The sequence below is a fragment of the Oncorhynchus gorbuscha genome, linkage group LG25 (genome assembly GCF_021184085.1).
Source record: "Oncorhynchus gorbuscha isolate QuinsamMale2020 ecotype Even-year linkage group LG25, OgorEven_v1.0, whole genome shotgun sequence".
NCBI lineage: Eukaryota > Metazoa > Chordata > Actinopteri > Salmoniformes > Salmonidae > Oncorhynchus > Oncorhynchus gorbuscha.
In genome coordinates, this window is record NC_060197.1 from 6,089,972 (window position 1) to 6,110,369 (window position 20,398).

Sequence of the window (20,398 nt, forward strand, 5' to 3'; positions counted from 1 at the left end):
AACTGCCATGGGTACGTGAATCTGAGGTACTGGGACGGGAACTGTTGCCGGGGTAAGTCGATCAGATATCTGCTTTATGGAAGTCAGCATCTCCGACAGAAGATGAGAATGTCTAGCCATTAAGGCCTCTTGCTGAACCAGGGAGGCTTCGTGGCGTTGGACAGTCTCCTGGTGGTGGGACAGCATGGCAACAAGGTCCTGGGAACTGGCTGCCTCTGGGTTCATTATTGGCTCTAGTGTTTCTGTCAGGACCCGGTTACGAACCCGGGTCTCCGGAGTGAGAAACAGTCACTTAACCAACTGAGCCACGAATAGTCGGCAGAACCCAGAAGATGAGGCAGACACAGCAGTACTTGAGACGTTGTATTTAATGAAGTAAAAAGTGAAGTTCTTCAGGAAAACATGTAACTCCACAACCTCAAAAGGAATTCCACAAGAACAAAGGTAATCCTCCAAGACAAAAAAGGTAAATCCACAAGGTGGAAGGTAAAGCACAAAAAGCCTCAAAAGATACTCAAAAACAAACAAACAAGAACAAAAAACAGAATTCCACAAGAGAGTCCACCGGGATCAACAAGAGTTCACAGAGTACTAGGGCTGGGTGCTAACATACAAACACAGAGCAAAGAACTGAGGAAAACAAAGGGATTAAATACAATCAGGGGAAACGAGGCACAGGTGCAAATAATAATGGGGATCAAGGGAAAACAAAAGGTCAAAAGGCACAATGGGGGCATCTAGTGACCAAAAACTGGAACAACCCTGGCCAAATCCTGACACCCATGAATTCCATTTTCCTAACAATTGGTGCCACTCTGTCAACAACAGTTGATATTAACCCCCAGCACAGCCATCCTCAGTCAGGATGACATGCAGCACGCTAAGAACTTGGAAGGAGACAATGATATGGTGATGCTTGGTATAATACATGTGCATGAATGAAATCTCCACCACATTACTAGCACAAACACGCACACATACACATACACATTCACACACACCTCATCACAAGTCATTCATCTCTTTAGGATGCGAGAGTGTGTACTTTTCCAATGTTATTTTTATTGTCACATACACCAGATAGGTGCAGTGTGTGTGTGTGTGTGTGTGTGTGTGTGTGTGTGTGTGTGTGTGTGTGTGTGTGTGTGTGTGTGTGTGTGTGTGTGTGTGTGTGTGTGTGTGTGTGTGTGTGTGTGTGTGTGTGTGTGTGTGTGTGTGTGTGTGTGTGTGTACTTGTTTGAGTGTCTATGCTACATTAAGTAACCAGTGGGATTGCTTTGAACCTTGCCACACACATTAGGTGTAGCACTGCCAAAGTTTCCAGCTGTTCTCCTGTGCATATTACTCAATGTACACACAGAGCACAGTAGGGTTGTGACAAGTAATCACAGAACAATGGTTTCGGGCAAATCAATGGGCTCGCTACCACTTCCGCCGCCTGGTTAGATGAGTGTGAAAATAAGTCATCGTAGGAACACAATGTCGTTATGATATCCAAACCGCGAGCGTTGGCTTTCGTGACTCCTACAATTGGTCAGCTACAGTGTCTGCAACAGCCAATCACCCTTTGTGGTGCTTCACATAAGTCTTCATTTTCCCGGCGTGGCGCCTGCTTTTCAACCGCCTCCCGTCATCTTTCCTTTCACCGTGTTATTCCTCCATCCTGCATTTCCACTTAGGGTATCCACCACTCTCCATCTCCCTCTCTCCCTCCACCTCTCTGCTTGCCTGAAGATGTGAGTCTGTCTCTATCATCCTCATATCATATTATTCGTTCTTAACGCTGGCCGATTTGAATGGGTCTCGGGCAGCAGCCGGGTGAATGATGCGATCCTTCTCGTTGCACAGTGATGAATATAAGGCCCCATGCAGCCTTGGCCGGGTTCCTGAGAGCTATGGTCTGCGATCACGACCAAGCCCAACCCTCAGCTCAGTGCGATGCCAAAGGGAGAGATTACATTTCCATCTCTTAGTATTCCGACGGGAGACAAAACATACATACAAGGTTTGTGTTCTGGTATATTTCCCTGGCTTGGGTTACAACATGAAGGAGACACGTGGTGGAAACCATCTGTAGATGTGTGTACTGGTTAAGGACCAGTGCTGGGGGGGGTGGGTGGGTGGATGGGTGACAGGAGATATGTTACCCCAGTAATCTACAGTGAGGGGTGAGCGGTAAAAACAAACATGACCTTGAGGACTTGGCCGTGCCAATCACCAGAGCCTTGCTCCCCCTTACAGGCACTGAGGCAGAAACCCAACGCTCCAGATATGTCAGCTGGTGTAATGACCTGACCATTGGCTCATACCATCCCATCGTTTCTGAAGGGGGATCCAACATGGAATACGATGGCAAAGCATCTCATGAGAAGTCATATTCGTTGGTCAAGACAATGAGATGTTTGTGAAAATGTCATCATCAGATGTAGAAAACAAGGAGGGTGTCACACCATGATCTGTTTCACCTGTCATTGTACTTGTCTCCACCCCCCTCCAGGTGTCACACATGTTCCCCATTATTCCCCGGGTACTTATACCCGTGTTTTCTGTCTGTTGCCAGTTCGGCTCGATGTTCAAGCCTACCAGCATTTTGTCTCAGCTTCTGTTTTCCCCTCTTTTTCTCGTCCTCCTGGTTGTTGACCTTTGCCTGTCCTGACCCTGTACCCTCTCGCCTGACCACTGCTAGACGCTGAGCCTGCCTGCTGTTCTGTGCCTTTGCTCCACCTCTGGATTGCCGACCTCTGCCTGACCTGACCCTGAGCCTGCCTGCCATCCTGCACCTTGGCCTCTGCTCTGGATTGCCGACCTCTGCCTGACCTGACCCTGAGCCTGCCTGCCATCCTGCACCTTGGTCTCTGCTCTGGATTATCGACCCCTGCCAGCCTTGACCTGTCGTTTGCCTGCCCCTGTGGTTACAATAAACATTGTTGCTGAACACAGTCTGCACTTGGGTCTTACCTTGATTCCTGATAGAGGGAAGAACCAAGATATTTTCGCACAGTTTTAATCATTTAGATTCTGAAAATAGCCAAGCCATTGTCTTTTACGAATATGAATCTAGCTTTTAGTATGTATTCTCATCATGCATTGGGACACCATACAATGCCTCAACAAAACAGGCATATAAACATAGTAGCCCATGTCCTCTTTCCCCTTAAAGAAGGACAGGATACTGGTGTTCTCTGCCTCAGAATCTACCCACTGAGATGATTGGTGTTGACAGAAAGCCTGGAGTGTAAGAAACATCCTTCTTGACAGCTAGAGAAGTCTCATCACTCAAACATGTTGGAGCACATTCTGTGAAACCAGGCAGTTCTGTGGAAGGCAGGAACGTCCAATGACTAGAACACTTGGGGAAATGGATTTCTATAGAGTGATACCTGTAGCGGGCTCTGTACTGTACTGTAGATCGGAGAAGGTACTTAAGTATTTACTGTATAATTATAGTTGAAGTCGGAAGTTTACATACACCTTAGCAAAATACATTTCAACTAAGTTTTTCACAATTCCTGACATTTAATCAGAGTAAGAATTCCCTGTCTTAAGTCAGTTAGGATCACCAGTTGATTTTAAGAATGTGAAATGTCAGAATAATAGCAGAGAGAATAATTTCTTTCAGCTTTTATTTCTTTCATCACATTCCCAGTGGGTCAGAAGTTTACATACACTCAATTAGTATTTGGTAGAATTGTTTAACTTGGGTCAAATGTTTTGGGTAGCCTTCCACAAGCTTCGCACAACAAGTTAATTTTGGCCAATTCCTCCTGACAGAGCTGGTGTAACTGAGTCAGGTTGAGCTGGTGTAACTGAGTCAGGCACCTCCAGGCCCGTCCTCCAACCCCCTCTGTGGTCACTCTACGGTGGTGGGGAGCGCCATGGAGATGATTAGCAACTGTTACTCAGCATGCCTCTAGGCTACACAGAAGGCGGTCCCTGTACGACTGGAGCTTGACCAGGCTCATCATCTGCCCCCAGCAAAGTCCACTCTACCACACTACCAATGATAAGTGATGCACCTTCCCTGGTCGACACTTTAAGACCAACTCTATTGTGATGCGCGGGTCTACGGCTGTATTCATATTGAGGACCTCTGACTTCCCACAGCTAATGCTATAAAGCAGTTGTTAAGTTGTCTGTTTTGGCGGGCTTTGTGTGCAACACCACAAGCATATTACCCTGGGTCTGTTAGTTGACAGAGACGTAGGCATATAGGACATATAGTTAGCCAGCTAGGACAAAGATAAGAACAATCTCACTCCCTCATACCCTACATTTGCATTAAAAAATTGTGTCATTTAGCAGACTCTCTTATCCAGAGCGACTTACAGTTAGTGCATTCCTCTAATACTTTCTGCTGAAGCTCTGACACATTCCATACGTTGAAGAACGAAGGCAGAAAAGCATACTGATTTCCATCTGATTTCCATCTGGTTTCTCTCATTTCAACCTTACACTCACTCATAAAGACCGAGCATGTTGTCACTCCTCCATACTTGTCCTTAACTATTTCAGGAGAGGGAGACTAGACTGCCTGTCTGTCTGCCTTGCGGTGACTGTTTGTAAGGGCTGTCAGCCACAAGCAATGTACGGTGCTGATAATGTTCTTTCGTTCCCCGCTTGTACTCTGTCTGATTGTAGACACGTGCTCCGGTGAAATATCAAGACGGGAATAAGAGTGCTACGAGGCTTAAGGAGATGAAGCGGAGGAACAAGTGAAATATCAAGACGGCAATAAGAGTGCTACGAGGCTTAAGGAGATGCAGGGGAGGAACAGGTGAAATATCAAGACGGGAATAAGAGTGCTACGAGGCTTAAGGAGATGCAGCGGAGGAACAGGTGAAATATCAAGACGGGAATAAGAGTGCTACGAGGCTTAAGGAGATGCAGCGGAGGAACAGGTGACATATCAAGACGGGAATAAGAGTGCTACGAGGCTTAAGGAGATGCAGCGGAGGAACAGGTGAAATATCAAGACGGGAATAAGAGTGCTACGAGGCTTAAGGAGATGCAGCGGAGGAACAGGTGACAAATGAAAGCCAACAAGAAGGCTTTTGTTATTGTTTCGAGTCTTGTCTCTCCGAATAGTATTTTTTCACAACTTTTTTGACAATTCTCTCAGTTCTCCCAGACTGACTCTTATTCCCACCAACCTCCCTCGGCATGCCCACAAAGCTTGAACCATAAGTCTTGGGTGGAGACATGCCACCCCGTGTTAACAGGCTATTTCTGTGGATTAGCTATCCCGTTGTGACACATTTGCAATACGCTACTTCTGATGGCTGCTCGCAGTGAGAGTAATTACAGTACAAACCCAGGCGATCAATTTAAATTGTAAACTCCCTGAACTCTGGCAGACATTTTTCTACACTTCAAAAAATGAACTGTGTAGATTTTTGGGCTCATGTCCTGCAGACATGTGCTGAGCAACATGTAGTTTTCAGCCATGTTCCATGTCAAAGCACATGGAAACTATTCGAACAGCTGCCATCAACAGTGAATTCACAATATCTGGATATTTAAGACCTTGTACTCCTTTGTCCTTTACAATATTGTGATCAGCACTCTACAATGCGGCCGTTTGTACTGAATAGTATTATAGGTCCACTTGAGTGATTGTAAATATTTTAGTCGTCCTTGAGCCGCAGCGACACCACATACAGAAGCTCTTTATGTGTACACACAGCCACAAACCCAGCTCCAACGCTGTTCACCCTTGTCTCCTTTAAAGAACAAGAAGGTAGCTAGTGATCACATCGTCCCTAAGGTAGACCCTTATCCCTGTGACAGTGAGTGTGGCTGTGCTCCGTCCTCTATAGACACTGCCCTCTGAGCAAACAAGATTACTGTGATGAAGACGAGCTGCCGTGTTTAATCCCTGTCTCAAGGTACTTTGGGGGTGACTCACTCTCTCTGACAACAACAAAAACTTTGGAGACAGAGCGTTTAGTGGGGACGCAGCCCTCAGATACCCGCTGCAATGGCAACAACGCCTTGATCAAAAGATCCCCTGTGAGTGCAGTCGTTATCCCAAATACAGGGTAAGCACAAAGGCCTGTAGCTTTTCGAATTGGTCTGTGAAAATGGTTGATTGTAAGTGTTTTAATAAGATGAGGGTAGAGAGGTTAGTCATTTTCCATTGAGGGTGCTGAAATACACCTCCACATCTGAGTTAGCAAAGCAAACAAAGACAAAAAAAACAGTTTGAATTGAATTGTTCACAGAGTAACTGTCTGTCACATAGAGCTCCATCTCTAACCTGCCTGTGGACCATAGTAAGCAGAGAGCTCCATCTCTAACCTGCCTGTGGACCGGGGTAAGCAGAGAGCTCCATCTCTAACCTGCCTGTGGACCATAGTAAGCAGAGAGCTCCATCTCTAACCTGCCTGTGGACCGGGGTAAGCAGAGAGCTCCATCTCTAACCTGCCTGTGGACCAGGGTAAGCAGAGAGCTCCATCTCTAACCTGCCTGTGGACCATAGTAAGCAGAGAGCTCCATCTCTAACCTGCGTGTGGACCAGGGTAAGCAGAGAGCTCCATCTCTAACCTGCCTGTGGACCATAGTAAGCAGAGAGCTCCATCTCTAACCTGCCTGTGGACCATAGTAAGCAGAGAGCTCCATCTCTAACCTGCCTGTGGACCAGGGTAAGCAGAGAGCTCCATCTCTAACCTGCCTGTGGACCAGGGTAAGCAGAGAGCTCCATCTCTAACCTGCCTGTGGACCAGGGTAAGCAGAGAGCTCCATCTCTAACCTGCCTGTGGACCATAGTAAGCAGAGAGCTCCATCTCTAACCTGCCTGCGGATCATAGTAAGCAGAGAGCTCCATCTCTAACCTGCCTGTGGACCAGGGTAAGCAGAGAGCTCCATCTCTAACCTGCCTGTGGACCAGGGTAAGCAGAGAGCTCCATCTCTAACCTGCCTGTGGACCATAGTAAGCAGAGAGCTCCATCTCTAACCTGCCTGTGGACCATAGTAATCAGAGAGCTCCATCTCTAACCTGCCTGTGGACCAGGGTAAGCAGAGAGCTCCATCTCTAACCTGCCTGTGGACCAGGGTAAGCAGAGAGCTCCATCTCTAACCTGCCTGTGGACCAGGGTAAGCAGAGAGCTCCATCTCTAACCTGCCTGTGGACCAGGGTGAGCAGAGAGCTCCATCTCTAACCTGCCTGTGGACCAGGGTAAGTAGAGAGCAAGGGGAGGGGAGGTGGGGATGGATGGGGTCCACCAGCTGGCAGTGGAGGGGAAATGGTTCCTGGGCAGCAGGACTCTGGCTGTTATTTCCTTATTCATCCTCCAGTGGTCCAAGCCAGGGCTCGATGGGAACACAGTCATTTAACAATACAGCCCTCCTGTTTCCCATGGTCTGGCAGTCACCTGCTCATACACCGTGGGATGACTCGGTCCGGCGCACATTTTGTCATCGCAGGTCTCTAGGTCCAGCTTAATCAGCCCCGTCCAGAGATAGGGCCTGTTAGGGCACCGATGACCATGATGGAGGTTGACAGGTGTCGTGTCTGATATACGAGTGCCATAGGAGTGAGTGAGTGTGAGTGTGAGTGTGAGAGAGAGAGAGAGAGAGAGAGAGAGAGAGAGAGAGAGAGAGAGAGAGAGAGAGAGAGAGAGAGAGAGAGAGAGAGAGAGAGGGAGAGAGCAGTACGCCTGGCTGACAGAGGGCCATTTGAGCATGGGCTCCTCCAAGGATGGCTGATTCCTATTTCTTCCTCTCCCCCCACTACTGTGGCCAATGCGCTCGGGGTTATCCAAGGTAAAGTGATTGCTATTCTCTCACAGGCCAGTGGCTTTCTTACAGTATCCAGGCTGCCCCCTGGGGCAGGAGAGCATGGTGGATCTCTAAGAGAGATGGATGCCACTGAGAGAGAGGGGGAAGACAAAGCAGGGAGAAAGAAGGGGGGGAGAGAAAATTTCATCAGTCGTGACTGCATTGCTTCACACAAAACTTCCTCGGCCTGCTCTAACATTAGTTGTGAAACACAACTTTGAAATGCCTGGGCTTGAAGTCTGAGACAGAGATGATCAACTCTCTCTCATAATCATGTCCCTTTTATGGAAACTATGTAAATGATATGCTATTATGAGTAAGGCTCCTTTAACAATTATTCTCCCTCAAGTTATCTTTGCTGGTCATTATCTATGGGTGTGGAGAGAAAAGGTCTTGGCTCGGTAGTCCAATTTCACAGTAAATTCTGTATCCGTGTGACAGTATACTAGTGAAAGAACTCTGAGCGGACATTAACCGTAATGTTATTCAACGATAACACCTAATGTCTAATGTGTCAAATGCTTTCCACGTTCAATTTGTTGGAGATCACATTGGACTACTGGTGGAAAATCATTGAGGACTCTCAGAACAAATTCATGGACCGTCGTATCTGGGCATTGGAAAAGAGTCCACGTGTGTTTGAGGGGTAAGTTAACTTGTATTGGTCTGCATTGATCTTTCCGGAGGAGAATGGTTTGAATGAGTCAAGACAGACACTCTCTGACCCAATCGGGTTTTGGAAGGATGGGTCTTCGATTGGGCTGATTTCTCTGGTAGCGTTTTCATTCGAAGGCAGGAACATAGACACACAGATGTGGTCAGGAATACAGGACAAACAGACCAATGTTGCTCTCTAGAATAACCTGTTTACCATGGAGCTGAAATCCCAAAGCATTTTACAACAAACCTTCTGCACGTGACTAACTAACCACAGTACACACAGGGTGTGTGTGTGTGTGCGTGCGTGCGTGTGTGTGTCTGTGTGTGTGCGTGCGTGTGTGTGCGCGCATCTGTGTGTGTGCGCGCCTGGGTTCGCATGTGTGTGTGTTTGCCTGCTCTCTCAGCCAAACTAAACCGATGGGAAATCATCTAGGAGGACGCAATTAACTCTTTCCTGAGTGTTGGCTGTGGGGAGCAGAGCAGCAGGTCCATAATGAACAGCTGAGACGGACAGTGAGGAGAGTCTGCTGCTGCTGCTGTGTGCCGGCCCTCCCCCACTCATTAAACCTCCTGGGAGTGTGCACTGTGAACTGCATGCGAGTGGTCCACTGGAGGATCCACTGCGCTCCCCTCCACAGGGCAGTGGCAGAACAGCTGCCTGTGTGCATCACGGGAACAAACCTGAAGCTGCGTGTACATACTGTGTGTAGGCTTTGTGTATGTAGTTCCATATGTGTCAAGGACAGGTGATTAAAACGGGGACATAAGGGGTCTCCATGGCGACAGTTGGGGTGGAGCCAATGGCACCTGGGGAATGCAGAGTGTGTGGTAGTTTAGTATCTGAGCCCTGACTAGAGAAGAGAGACCGTTGCAACGGTTACATCATGCATCACGATGTCAGGTGTGTCGCATCAGGATCTGTCATCCATGGATGATTTGCATATCTGGATGACTACCCGAGTGAACCTTTTCCCTGTAATAGAAGAGAACAGAAGGAGACAGTGGGACCTACGTGCAGAGGGGAGACGTCTCATGGGTCTTGTTTTTAGCTCTATTTGACCTACATTCCTTTTGAGATGAACACCATTCAATGCAGTACCAACACAAGCCTGAGTTATTGAGGAAATCTACAGCTTGAACCATAACCAATTATGCAAGCCCTTACATGTCGCAGTAACAGGGTGACACAACCTGGCTTCATCAACGGTGTAATAATAGCAGATGCATAGCATGCTGAGATGGTGGCCACATGAGAATACACACAGATCCAGTCTTTTGTTGCAGCTCCATCTTCTCCTTCTCCTGTTGATTATCGAGAGCCATTTACTTCCATGTCCCTCCATTTCAGTCTACAGGTCTCCATTTTGACTGTAATAGCCGCTGTGATTATGTTACATGGTAACAGCATTGGGATTAGTTATCAAAGTGCACCTTCCTGCCACTGTCTTTCATCAGAGGCCAATTCACAATGTACCGAGGGCACAAAATGGATGCCGGCGCATTACTGTGACTTTACAAAGACCCTCAGATCACTGACCGTCCGCCTCTCTCTCTCTCTCTCTCTCTCTCTCTCTCTCTCTCTCTCTCTCTCTCTCTCTCTCTCTCTCTCTCTCTCTCTCTCTCTCTCTCTCTATGCCCCTCTGCCTCTCTCCCCCTCTGCCTCTCTCCCCCTCTGCCTCTCTCCCCCTCTGCCTCTCTTCCCCTCTGCCTCTCACACACTTATCCACAGTGCCTCTTACCAGTGGATGATCAAAGCTGGCCTTGTCCCTGTAAAAGCCTCTGCTCTGGGGGCCTGGGGGGGTCAATGACTGTCTCCCCTCTACCCTGGCCTCTTTGTGCACCAGGCCTAGACTTTCATGTGCTCCCTCACTCCTCCTGTTCTTACCCAGAGTGGGTGCCCCAACGGATGCCTGCATTCTCTTTTCATCTTTAGATGCAGATTAAAAGCAGTGTGGGGGGGGGGGGTACTGGCTGGATCAGGATGAAAACGTTCACTATGTTCTGTGGGGTTAAAGGAGAGACAGAGGGTACTCACAGCCAAATAGCACATGGTTAGTCAGCTGGGGTAAACAAAATGGAGATTGAGGTCAGGGTTCAGAGTGGGCCCATCTGAGAGAGAAACCAAGACACAGTGGTGTCAAGCTGTCACCCACTTCCAGCACCACTGCGGCAAGACATGAGTTTTTTTGTGCTTATCTTTGCTTTTACTCTGTGAGAAGCCCTTTACAGCTTGTTAAGAGCCTGACTAAGCTTCCAAGCCCCTGTGACAGAGTACTTGGAGGCCCACCCTTGCTTTTGTAAACAGTGCTGAATCTTTGGTATGGTATAACTCATAAAACTCCCTCTAAACTTTGTTACTGCCATTCGACACAATTCATTGTGTATATTTATCCAAGATGGCTGCCAAACCATGTATAATGAAACCTCACTCTTAATGGTTTCAACCCATTCCAATTCCACAGGCTGCCCACTGTCATCAGCCTTGTATATTGTGTCAGACTGTCAGCCATTACAGTCGGGCTGACTCGGATCTACTCTCCTCTACATTCTGTGGTGCTCTGTGTGTGTTGTGTCCATCTGCCCCGCGTCTCTGAGGAGAGAGGCAGATAAACAGGGCGGAGGATGATGAGGTAACGCCAACCGTATGGTAATCATACCGCAGCCCTCAGCAAAACTGACGACACTAAGAGGAGCTGACATTTCAATGTGCTACATCTCACTCTTCAGTGAGCGGAGGGTGACATGGGGGTTATGCTAGCTCACAACACATTTTTAGAACACATTCTAAAAATGGCTTATCTGCCTATGCCTGTGTTGTTGTGCGAGGTTGAATAAAAAACAACCCCAAAAGCTGATAGAGCTCAACGATGCATGCTCATCTTTCAAAATTCTCAAATCTACTTGAGACAGAATGATTTTCCATCCTTGGGAGAACTACTCTGTCTTCCTTTAGTCTGCTTGTCTTTAAAGTCTAGGCTGCTGTACTTATTCTCAGAGGTGTGAAAGCCATGACGTGGTTATCAGAAATAACAGCACATTCTGGGGAAGCTCTGTGGTTTCTTAGCAACTCTACTGCAAACCTATTCTCCATGCAATGCTAATAGACATTCAACACTCACCTAATACAGAGTGAACGGACGAGTGACATCAATGAGGAGCAGAGTGTGATAAACTAGGTAGAAAATAAAAAATTAAACCGATACAGGATGTAACAGAGTATATTTAAGCAATAAGGCTTGAGGGGGTGTGGTATATGGCCAATATACCATAGCTACGGGCTGTTCCTATGTATGACGCAACACAGAACAGTAAAAAGATTTTTTCTTTCATACCCGTGGTATATGGTCTGATATACCACGGCTTTCAGCCAATCAGCATTCAACCACCCAGTTTATAACTCACTTTCACCCAACCCCTGAGATTATGGATAATCCTAATTACAAGCAATCAGAGGCTCAAACCGCCACCATATGTTTGCCATTGCCTTGGCCAGGTCGTATTCATCGACCCGGCCAAGGCTTTCGACTCTGTTAATCACAACATTCTTATTGGCAGACTCGACAGCCTTGGTTTCTCAAATGATTGCCTTGCCTGGTTTACCAACTACTTCTCTGATAGAGTTCAGTGTGTCAAATCGGAGGGCCTGTTGTCCGGACCTCTGACAGTCTCTATGGGTGTGCCACAGGGTTCAATTCTCGGGCCGACTCCCTTTTCTGTATACATCAATAATATTGCTCTTGCTGCTGGCGATTCTCTGATCCACCTCTACGCAGACGACACCATTCAGTATACTTCTGGCCCCTCCTTGTACACATTGTTAACTAACCTCCAGACAAGATTCAATGCCATACAACTCTCTGGGGTCTATTCCAGGAAAGAAGGACAGATGCCTCGAAAAACTCTGCATTGTGAAAATTGACTCATTATTAGTGGTTCCACCGAACATGCAAAGGCATGTTTAAATGAATAACCAATTCAAGCTCTTACAAGCCGACGATGGTTTCTCTCACATCTGGCACCCACTGGGTTGGTAACTGTGCCATGTCCGACATCATCGTGACCACCGCTATTGTGACTCATTGGAGAGGATAAGGGATGGCACCGTTGTGTCTTTGTGTGGAGGGGAGGCCGAGTGCCCTGATACAATAGCTGGCTACAAAACCCCTCACTCTGTGCACAGGCCTCACTTCTGTTTATCATACCTTTTGACTCAGAGAGCTGTGCAAAATTAACACTGTTACTTCAGAGCTGAGACGTTTCAGTTCCTGAATCATTTCATTAACAGAAAAAGTTTACACATTTTCAGTTTACACTCTCTTTCTCCTTAGCAGGTGTTCTGGGCTGGTTTCGGTTCCTCTCCTGCTCCACACACCTCTGCAGCGGGGAGGGGTGGAGATCCGCCCAGAAGTCGGGGGGGGCGGCTGATGAAGCGACGCCGGCAGACGGCTCGCCAGTGTTTAAACACAACAAACAGACACCCAGAATTATGCTCCCATGTTCAATTTACAGCCCACTGTGAGCCAGCGAGGAATTAAATAAGCATCTGGGTGTTTTGGCTTCGGGCTGCTCTGCTGTCCGTGGGCAGAGAAATCTCTCTCCCTCTTCCTCTGTGAAGCAGGAGCTAGACCAGAGCAATGATGCAGCCCCCAGTCTGTAGAGTCTGCAGGGACCTAGTCATTCAACTCACAATCAGCAGACCTACTCCTCCTATTCCACTGTGAACAAGACTTCATTGGAGTTGGGACATTGTGTGATGGTGTGGCGCTGGTTTTTCACTGGCCTTTGCCACTCATATATGGATGGTAGTTATCGGAAGTTATAAAATGGGTTGGTCTAATTCTGAATGCTGATTGGTTAAAACCACATTCCATCCGGTGTCTTTTCCACAAGTTACCACCGGCTAAATCTATGACATTAAAATGTCTATTTACCCTGTTCCATCTGACTGCACAATCTGCTGTCTCATCCGCCCAGCCAGACAATTTATGAACTTAATCTCCACTATAAAAAGCATCTAGACATTATCACACATTTCTCTTAGACTAACATTTTGTTTTCACCACTGAGATTTGTATAAACTTTACTGTCTGTCTCTCTTACTTTTGAAACATTGTTTCAATATTCAAATTCAATCTCCAGCTGTCGCATAGTAATAAATGTGTCGGGAGTCGGGATGAGACAGACAGGCAGATTTTCTCAGCCAGTCGAAATCATGAATCAGCATAATTGTATGGATATATACACATAAATATCAATAGAAAACAGGTAAAACTAAATGAAGTGCAGCCTTTCCAGGTTCCATTTGAAGTAATTGCTATTAGCTGTGCTGTTAGCTAGCTCCTCTGAACAACAGTGTCCTGATGAGAGAGCACATTTTCTATGCCAGCTGAAATCGTGACTTATTAGCTCATGGTTTTGGATGTATCCAAGTAAATGTCACTAGAAAACAGCTTAAATAAATGCAAATGCAGCTAATTTGTTGTTATTTTGGCTGCACTGTTTGACGTGACTGTAAATTAGCCGTAGTTGGCTAGCTAGAAAGCAAGAGATAAGAATTTTGTCAGCCAGTATGGCAATGGAACATTTGAAAAAATGACTGGGTTGCATCCATAGAGGTGTTTTGCGGGTACTATTTAATGAAGCTGCCAGTTGAGGACTTGTTTCTCAAACTAGACACTCTAATGTACCTGTCCTCTTGCTCAGTTGTGCACCGGGGCCTCCCATGCCTCTTTCTATTATGGTTAGAGCCAATTTGCGCTGTTATGTGAAGGGAGTAGTACACAGCGTTATACGAGATGATCAGTTACTTGGCAATTTCTCGCATGGAATAGCCTTCATGTCTCAGAACAAGAATAGACTGATGCGTTTCAGTCTATTTCTGGCCATTTTGAGCCTGTAATCAAACCCACAAATGCTGATGCTCCAGATACTCAACTAGTCTAAAGAAGGCCAGTTTAATTGCTTCTTTAATCAGAACAACAGTTTTCAGCTGTGCTAACATAATTGCAAAAGGGTTTTCTAATGATGAATTAGCCTTTTAAAATAATAAACTTGGATTAGCTAACACAACGTGCCATTGGAACACAGGAGTGATGATTGCTGGTAATGGGCCTCTGTACGCCTATGTAGATATTCCATTAAAAAAACAGCCGTTTCAATAGTACAATAGTAATTTACAACATGAACAATGTCTACTCTGTATTTCTGATCAAATTTATTTTAATGGACAAAAAAACATCTTTCAAAAACAAGGACATTTCTAAGTGACCCCAAACTTTTGAATGGTAGTATATTTAATATATACAGTATATTTTTTGTGAATAATATATATATATATTTTTTTTTATAAAAAAATTGCTGCCTCTTGGCCCCCCCACGGGCCTGGGCCCAGGAGTTTCAGGCCAGGTAAACCCCTACAGAAAATTAATCTGGCCCTGCCTGGAGATGAGTTTACTCTCCCACAAACTCATGTGACTAACAGTGCCCAAATGTATAATGTGTTCCTAAAAACACAAAAGTAGATTCAACCTTCATTCTGAGAGAATGGTTATGGAGCTGTATCCCAAAGGAGCCCAGGAAAGCACATTAAACATAGAACATTATATTAATGTGTGAAGAAAAACACTAAAAGGACTACCTGTTAAAACCACTACGGACTCCATTAGCCTAGCAGGCTCTAACAGAGGCAGAGTGAGATTAAGTTATGGAGGTTTATTTTGTGCAGTGAGTTGCATATGAAATTGGCAACACACCATCACACCGTTTGAAAACACATAGCTGTGTCAGAGGTTAAAAGCATTGTTTCACCGTCACCTACAGCAAGTTCTGATTAGCTATGTCGATCCATCCAAGAGTTGGCCCCTGAGCTCTTTGCTGATTGGACAGTCTGAAGTGGAAGAGGCATTATCACTGTGATTGAGTGTGTTTAAATATTTCCCAGACAGATTAAGTTTTCTAAACACACAATTCAGCGTAATTAATCAAGCCATCAGCGAGTGTAGTTATGAGTCTAAAGTAGTTGCGCTGTGGTGGCTTAAATCAGGCCGCCTATTAGGAGTTCTCGTTTAAAGCCCCTTGCAGGCCGAGATTAAGGAAGTAAAATGTTTGCTTACTTGAACTTTGGACGAGACTTTGAAAGTACAGAGAAGTAAAAGCACACTCTCCTGAATCGTGACGATAATGAAAGAAGGGAGAGAGGGAATGAGGAAAGGAGGCAATTCCAAGATAGCAACCAGTATTTTGCCAGAATAAATCAATCTTGGACTCCAAACGGTGACATTTAGGCTCAATGGGCTGTTTTGACTGAGGACCTCTCTTCAGCTTGTTATCATCGCTATTGATTTCCTGGAGAGGAGGGAGACAATGAATGGAGGAGGCCATTATTCCACACAGGACGAGAGGGATAAGAAAGAGAAGAGAAGAAAGTCCCAGACAGACATTGTGTATCTGACAGTGTTGTGGAGATGTGGAACTTTGGAAAAACATCCATACATTTCACTCATACACTATCACTGTTTATTCCCCCAGTAGTGAATATGGACCCACTTGTAGTCAGTGGGCCTAATCCTGGGGAGAAAACACCATAACACTCCCTGAACAGCATGGAAAGAGGGACTAAGGCTGCATATCCCCCTGCCACACACACACAGAAAGATTTCCCCATCCCACAAATAGAGCTATTTCAACCTCCCTCCTAATGTGACCTATAACATTTTCAACAAACCAAATGTTACTTAGCATTAGTAGATCTACGGAGCTGCTTTGGGCACAACGAGGCATCCGGATGAATCACCGCTGGCTGATGACAGAACAGTTTAAGAAACCTGCCCCAGATATTTGACGTAGTTCTCACTTTGATCCCACTAATACGATCCTCAATTTGATCCCTCTGATAGGATCCTCAGTGGCATTTTTTTCTCTTCATAACGCTGCCACCGTGCATGAAATGATTTGCTTAATGCGAGCGACTGCTCTCTCTCTCTCTCTCTCTCTCTCTCTCTCTCTCTCTCTCTCTCTCTCTCTCTCTCTCTCTCTCTCTCTCTCTCCCTAGCTCTCATTCTCTCTCTCTGCCTCTCTCTCCCTCTCTATGTCTCTTTTGCTGGCTCTTTAGCTCTCCTGCTGTTTTTGCCTAGAAGATAGAAGTCGTTGGAGGTATCATGTGAAGGTGGTAGCTCTTTACCTACACTGAGTAATGGAGGTCAACACAGAGGGCAGAGTCTATCAATACGAGTTGACATGAGAGAGTTCAGCAATAAGCAAGACATTTGAGAGAAGACATGCTGTGACAGTTGTATCTGCAGGCGAATCATAACACAATTCCAATATCTGACATCCAGGGCAGAAATTTTGGAGAATCCCACTGACCGTAAAAAATTCAGCAGAAGACTTTGCGGTTGAGCACGAAGATGCCCTGATTTTACTGGCCACACCTTTGAAGTGAGTCTCTCCCGCTGAGGATAGAGAAGCCTGTAGATCAGGAAATGCCCCTGGCTTAGTTGGGAGTGGGACACCACTGATAGAAGGTCAGACCAGACACATGAAGCCTGCCCAGAAACATGAAAGAGAATCCATCTTGGAGATGTGTTGGGTTCTCCTGCGAGAAGTTCAGCTTCAGACACTGAGAACACTTTGGATGGTTCAGGGAGTTCCTCAAAACAACACAGCCTCTGAATCTGACATGGTTCCATTGGTCTTAGGGTACATAAATACCTACAATGCAGTGGTCACCTGACCTCGGTTGGTAAAGGATATACTGTACTCCTCTGTAACAAGGCTAATGAGTCAGAAACATGTACTGGACAGCTTAGACGATATTCTCAAGGAACACACTTTTCTCACGGGACATTCGCAGTCTTCATCTCTGCATTATTCAGATCTCCACCAGCCACATGGTGACCGCAATGTGTCCAAGACGCGTTGGATCACAGAGGACACGGCGAACGCCATGGGAAGTGGAGCATTCTGGAAGAAGCCAACCCCGCAGCTATTTTGAACACATTGATGTTGCTTTTTTACCCATCAGTGTTGTCCTGAGCTTCACCGGAGGGTTGGTTTCACTGCTCCCTGGATAAGGATCAAGAGGCTGTGCTGACAGAAACTATGAAATAAAAGGCTTATGCCATTAGACCTCTTATAGTTCCACAATCCTGGTATGCACCCCGACCAGGCCAGTGGAGATGCAGGCTTTAGTAGTGATTAGATGTGATTGGTCGGTTCTCATTAAGCAGCGTAGCAGCGCTCTGGGTCTAACTCCCTGACAGATTAGGCTAAGGTCCACCAGGGCTAATGCCATACATGCCTTTCTCACTCGTCAGTCACTGACCTCAGTGTGTCCACCTCGTTGCGTGACCTTGCATCATTTAGACATTGCTTAATGCTGACAAGTGTCGTCGTTCACCATGCTTTGCATTTGCATCTCGTTCAGTCATCCATTTTGCTGAGGCAACGTAATGCTCCTTGGGATGAAGGTTGAGGAGAGAAGTTGACTTTGAAACCTACACCGAGATAAAGAATGACTGAAGAATTTGAATTGCCAAAGTTAAACTGATTATCAAATGAACTGCTAATGTTCTACTCTGTTTGATTAAAAGCTGTACGGCCTTATTCTCAGTGAAACAGTATCCACGCAAGACCTCATTTCAAAGCGAGCCCTTAATTTCCCTGTAATTTCCTCAAAGGGGCAACATTAGGTATTAAATTACGTCCCCACAATGGTAACCTGGATACATCCACACTCTGTTATTAAAGAACAATCACAGAGTTTGCATGGTGCAGAAACCGAGGACAAAGAATGAGATGTGAATTCCGTTTGCTGTCACTCCGACCCTGTCTGAGGAGCGGGACCCAGCGGCTGATTAAACGAATTAGGGAGGAAATGAAATAGCATAATGCCTGAGATTCAAAGACGAACATAGCCTGTCCCGTTAGATAAGGGAAGGCAGGTGAATACTAACCTTGCCTGAGGAGAAAGAGGAACTCATTTTGGTTGCTGTAATACCCTGGCCAAAGAGGGAGAGAGAGAACTATGTCTAAAATGGGTCTGGTCTGAAAGCCCACTCTGAGAGACCTTCATGCACTCTGGCGGGGGAAGTAGTCAGTCTGGTTATAGACAGCTAGGGTGATGAAAACACCCTGTAAAACATCCCCATAAAACCTCCTTACACCCCATCCTCACAGCTCCTCATGTCAATTATTACACTCTGTGAACCAACGTTTTTCTGTCGACTTTATAATTAAGCAATAAGGCCCGGGGGAGTGTGGTATATGGCCAATATACCATGGCTAAGGGCTGTTCTAAAGCACGATGCAATGCGGAGTGCCTGGATACAGATCTTAGCCGTGATACATTGGCCATATACCACAAACCCCTGAGGTGCCTTATTGCTAATATAAACTGGTTACCAACGTAATTAGAGCAGTAAATATATATATTTTGTCATACCCGTGGTGTACGGTCTACCACGGCTGTCAACCAGCATACAGGGCTCGAACCACCCAGTTTATAATTGTCTCTAATCACCGTGCTATATTGACTCCAAAACAATACTATGATGCTCAAGAGTGAATTCAAAGTTGTTTGTATCAATCTGTGTGACCGTGAATGTTTTCTGTTGCATGTCTATCTGCTCTGCATTAAATGAAGGGTCTCCATCTTGCAGAACTTATCTCCATCCCACTCACTTCTCTCTCCCTGGGAGATATGACTGACTGACTGAGCACTGAGTGAATGAGATGGTTGTCAGCCTCTCCAAGCAGCTGGGAGCTGAGAGCAAGATGACATCCACCAGCAGATTGATGACTCTCAGTGAGCCGGTAAACTGTAAAGTTATTACCAAGTATCAGAGGAAAACACAAAATCATAACAAGTGTTCCCTGGTTCAACTCGTCACCTGTCTCAAACCCAATACATCATGGCTTTGTTGCAAATCTGTGATTGTGACAATATCTTATACTGATACCATTTAGCATCTATGTGGGCGCACGCTCTCTAAACTCTGTCATCACACTAAAGTGGGAGACTGGGTAGAGGCAGGTGATGGGAGAGGCAGGTGATGGGAACCCTCAAAGGGCTTCCCCAGATAGAGGATCAGGATCAGTGTTGTGGAACAGGGCCAGGCGACTGCCCCGAAGCCCAAAGCCTATGGAAGGTGTTATGAGACACTGACAGGCTCGACCTTGGTGGTGAGAGAGCCTATAAACCTGCTACTGTCCTCCCATCAGATCTGGCCCATCTCCCACAACAACATGTCAGGTGTGGATATGCACTTAATGCCAGGAAACACTGTCCGGATTATGTCCTGGATCTAAATGTATTAAGGGGGTGTGATTGTTGCCAGTACACCCCTGTCCCTGCCTCAAAGGTGGGGAGGCTATGTGGAGAAGAGGAGGGACTCACTTGGAAAAGAGTAAACACAAGGAGGTGGGGGACAGCAGCGAAAAGCCTTGAAGACGTATTGGGACACACGCAGTTCATCAATCACAGGTGACAGTTGGGACAGATGCAGGGAGCTCCATTCACCACAGGAGACAACTTGGTGCTCCATCATAACTTGGTGCTCCATCATAACTTGGTGCTCCATCATAACTTGGTGCTCCATCATAACTTGGTGCTCCATCATAACTTGGTGCTCCATCATAACTTGGTGCTCCATCATAACTTGGTGCTCCATCATAACTTGGTGCTCCATCATGTCAAATGAGGCAGCGTTAATTACTCTTGTCTATACTGTAACTGCCTGTCCTTCCAAACCAGCCACCAGCAACAACAAGCAAACATACATACTATACTGTAAAGACGAGGGCCGTATGTGTCAAGGGTAAGAGTGCTTATCTCGGATCAGCTTCCCCTGTTCATGTAATCATATTCATTGTGACCTAAAAGAACAAAAACTGATCCTAAATCAGGACTTGTGGAGAGAAAATGTCATGTTTCACTGCCATCTATTGGTAATGTGACACACAC

At 46.1% G+C, this 20,398-nt stretch overlaps 1 protein-coding gene across 4 annotated transcripts in view; it reads right to left on the reverse strand.

The window, feature by feature from the left end:
- Nucleotides 1-20,398, reverse strand: part of LOC124013754 (synaptotagmin-1-like) — a 282,762-nt gene that overhangs the window by 181,827 nt on the left and 80,537 nt on the right. The window lies entirely within an intron of this gene.